This window comes from Coenobita brevimanus, chromosome 51 (assembly GCF_032717465.1).
Source record: "Coenobita brevimanus isolate Jiangsu-jjx chromosome 51, ASM3271746v2, whole genome shotgun sequence".
In the NCBI taxonomy this organism is placed as follows: domain Eukaryota; kingdom Metazoa; phylum Arthropoda; class Malacostraca; order Decapoda; family Coenobitidae; genus Coenobita; species Coenobita brevimanus.
This window is the reverse complement of record NC_137004.1, coordinates 3,875,077-3,879,660: the sequence shown is the minus strand read 5'-3', so window position 1 is coordinate 3,879,660 and position 4,584 is coordinate 3,875,077.

The window sequence follows — 4,584 nt, the reverse complement described above, 5'->3', positions numbered from 1 at the left end:
AAACACCTACATAGCCATGTCACCCACAGGACAGTACAACACTTGGATCGGAACACTGTACTGCAAGCCCTGTCACTTGATTTCCACCCATCACAAGTAACCTCAGATAGAACGGAACTGATTGAGGTCACACAAGTCAAGACTTAGATTACGACCTCACCTAGCCTTCCACAGTTATCAGCATAGATTTGGGTTGGGTGGAATCACAGAGTTGGGTTGGGTGGAATCACAGATGTTGTATCTTACTGGTAGAGTAGGTCCACACAACATAACACACAGTTGTAGGTGTGGACGCTCATCATCCACTCAATGTAGTGCTGCCTGTTTCTTCCTGCACTTCTGTCATTCTTTTTCTGTGTCAGTCCTCCTCTCCTCCTATTTCTCCCAGCCTTCCTGTCACTATCTGTTACTCTTCTTTCACCTCAGGTAGCTCTACTCTTAATGACAATCCTAATGGTTTCCTGTAACTCAGGAGACTATTTACAACGCTGAGTGGTAACCATATCGCCAAATAATGGGATGACATGGAGCCTGCTATGGTGCCTCTGTTAACTGGCTGGAGAGAGGCAAATACAGCATCCACCCAGGAACCAAACCTCCACACCAATCCCTGCACCTAACTGTGGCGAGGTGCTGTCAGCCGCATGAGAATATTGGTTCACTGCATAGGATGGCCCTTCAGGGACAGTTGCTTGCCTGTGGTTGATGGGTCTTCTGGAACACTGCACATGTTATTCTAAGACACAAGTACAGCATCAGTGGAGTAGGGAACCTGTGAGACAACCCTACAGGGGTATTTGCATATCTGTGGCAGGTCTGCTTGGTCCAGTTGACTGAGATTAAGTAAAAGAACTCTAAAAAGTAAAAACAAATACACTGCTTGACAAGAATTTCTGTTCAGAGACAAAAATGGGTATCTTAAGACAGTAATGTGATGCTGATTTTAAATATCATGTTCATTTTGCTCAAGCACGTACAGTTTTTCTGAACTCACAACCCTCTCATGCATCCCTATAGTACATTGGTCATTCTTTTTATCGCTTTATTCGTGCCCTTTATACATCTCTGTATATGTGCAGTGTATGATATCCAACATATATATTGCCAGTTGTCCATATTCACTATGTAAAGTATGTCTGTGATGCCTAATATAACTCTTATTTCAGATTTATGGGTTGACATTGCCTTGCAGATGTGTGAATGTTCCTAATGCTGTCTGTTATATATGTGGAAGTTTCGCTCCAAAGAAGCAGAAACGGAAGATCATGTCCCTTGTAAAAGACAGCTTATCTACATAATTTTGATGTTCAGACAAGACAAACAATGGGCGCCCCATATCTGCCTCGTGACTTGGTCCAAACTTCTTTGCGAATGGCTAGCAGGAAGGAAAACAGGGATGCCTTTCACAGTTCCTATGGTATGAAGAGATCTTAGAGACTACACAACAGATTGCTACTTCTTCATTACAGAAGTCGTGGGATTTTCTTCAAGAAACAAAAACTGCATTGTTTATCCAAATTTTCCATCAGCAATAAGACTGATCGATCACATGGAGGGCCTTCCCATTTCAGGGCCACCAACAAATAAATGTGTATTCCAGACATCATATGAGGATGAAGACGGAGAGGCATCTGGAGCAGTTGCCCCTGATTCTGACTTTGAATGTCAGCTGTCTGGCAAAGTACCCCATCTAGTCACCCAAGGCAACATAATGATCTCGTACATGACCAAAATTTATCAAAACAAGTCAAAAGCACTTGCTTGGAGATTGCAAGGATGGAACGTGTTGCATCCAGACACAAAGGTGACATGTTTCAGGGAGCAGCAACAAAATTTGGAACACTCTTTCAATCAGACGTAGGAGTATGCTACTGTAGCAGTGTTGCAGGTATGTTCGAAGCCGTGGGAAGGATTCATGATCTCGACAAATGGCAATTTTTTTTTTTTTTTTTACTCCAGCAAATTGGATGTGAAGGCTGTTCTCCTTTACATTGGGAACATGTTACCGTTTGAAGGAAATGTACGAATCGATGCAAAAAACTCTCTTTTTGATTGAGTACGACTAATTCCAATGGAAAATCTGCAGCGATTTGAAAGTGGTAGCCATGCTACTTGGACTACAGGGAGGTTTCACAAAATACTGTTGCTTCCTGTGTTTATGGGACAGCCCTGATGTGCAGCAGCACTACATCCAGTGTGAGTGGCCTCCCCGAAGTTCCTATGAAGCTGGTGTATACAACATACGGGACAAACCACTTGTCCAAGCTGAAGATATCATACATCCACCTCTTCACATTGTTAGGCTTGATGAAAAAAACTTTGTTAAAGCCTTGGATTAGATAGGTGCAGGCTTCACACACCTGAAGAAAGTCTGCCCTAAGATTAACGACGCCAGGTTGAAGGAAGGCATTTTCATTGGCCCACGATTTCGTAGCCTGATGAAGGACAGTCAGTTTGATGCAACCCTTGAGGCAGACAAACTTAGGGATTGGAGGTCTCGTAAGAAAATTTGTGCTGGTTTTCTGGGTGGACAGCCATCACAGTGAAGATTATGTGGATATTGTTTAAGTGCTCCTGGTTGCGTACCATGAACTTGGGTGCCGCATGTCCCTTAACATCTATTTTCTTCACTTGCATCTCATTTTTGTTCCAACAAACATGGGTGATGTTAGTGACGAACATGGTGAACGTTTTACCAGGATATTTTGGTAATGGAACAAAGATACTAAGGCAGAATTGGCGCTGGTATAATGGCGGACTATTGTTGGATGCCAACACGGGAAACCGATGTAGAGCACAAAAAGAAATATGTGTACTGTAATTCAAAACGGTTCTACGAGTGCCCATATTCACAGCAAAATTTACATACATCGATGGAGTAGAAGACTTGATTTTGTTTCTCCGTATTACTTTTACATCCCAATTAATATTTCGTGATTAAAAAAATACTCCTAGCATAACCAGGCGATAGGATCATATTGATTTCTGACTAGTGGAAGAATAATTTCAAGGCTAAATTTAAGAAAGTCTGTGCATGACAGAGAAAATGTAAAAACATTCTTGTAATCAGTACCATCAGTTTACCCTAAATCACCCATTCTCATTTCTGAACTAGATACAGTAAAAAGTTGAAATTTGTCAAGTAACGATATCTTATGTATAGTGTAAAAGGTGTGAGAAGGAATGAATGAATGCATACCAACCAGTGTTATTTCCAGTCATCGTTAACACTTTGCATCGTTTTGGTAGTTTGCAATCATTTATACCTTATTTTTGTTCAAGAATATTAAAATTAAAAATGCAGCTTGAAGTGATGTTTATCAGATAAGGAACACAACACTGCCTTTTTTTTTTTTTTTTTTTCCAGCAGAGGAATGCAGCACTCAACTTGTTATGTAACGCAGCCACATTAAAGATGGAGTCCCTGAACTATGTAGATGTTAATATTGTCCTGACCATATTTATACTTCAGTCAAGGTTATATAAAAGAGTACTGGTACCATTGTGTTAGAAGGCCAGACTAAATGTAATTCCTAGCATTGTGTGACATGTTCACTGTTTTTCGCCTTTCAGATTGTGAAGCATCGGAAGGCTTGGCTTGATAGTGGCTGCAAATAAACAGTATGGCTGATAAGGCAGTGTCCAGCAAATTTTTGAGAAAGGAGCATGAGGCTGATATTTTGTGTCCACCAAGTGATCCAATTATTGTTGAATCAGGTAAGGAATACTTAGCTGTACTAGGTATCTTAGATTATTACTGTACATTTAACTTAAGACTGTAGTGTGCTGTGTATTATGGTAGTACATGGAGAAAGGCCAGAAGCTGTGTACAGGATCTGCTTTATTTCAACGTTTCACCTACTAAGGCTTCTTCAGGAATAACATCGGTGGACAGCACTCCACCACTTAAATAGTCTGCAACCTGAGTGGTGACCTTAACTTGACATGTGAACAGTCCTGTACAACTTGATTACTCTGGTAGTCCACCCATTTGTGGGCATCAGGCCTTTGGTTCCTTCTTCCTTGCATTGAAAAAAAAAAAAAAGAGGGAACAGTGACAAAATCTGTACTAACAGGAATCCATTATTTTGGTTGTGTTAATTGTATAGGAAATGAAAGGAGACTCAAAACATCTATATACATCTCATAGAACAATGTACCATGCATATGTGTTCATACAGTAACCAGATATGCAGTTGTTTCTTAAACTTACAGTAGTGTGCAAACTGGTCCTGTGTATGCAAGGATACGTTTTTCCGCTATAAAAGCTCAATGGTTATTCATTTTTGAGACTCATCTTAAGGTTAAAAAAGAAAGCAGTAAAAATAGATTAAATAAATAAAAGGGAAAAATAATACAAGCTGCATCCCCCAACTTTTCTTAGGCACAGCGGCAATGTTTACAGAAGACCACGCAGGCAAAACTCAGCCTCATACCCCCCACGTACGAATTTCTCTCTCTCTCTCTCTCTCAGTAGTGGAGGCACTAGTGGAATAAAATGTCTGCATAAATTTGGGCCCGCCACAAATTTTTATGAAGATTATGGGTAATGATAATGATGTAAGGGGAATCCTTGCATTCTGT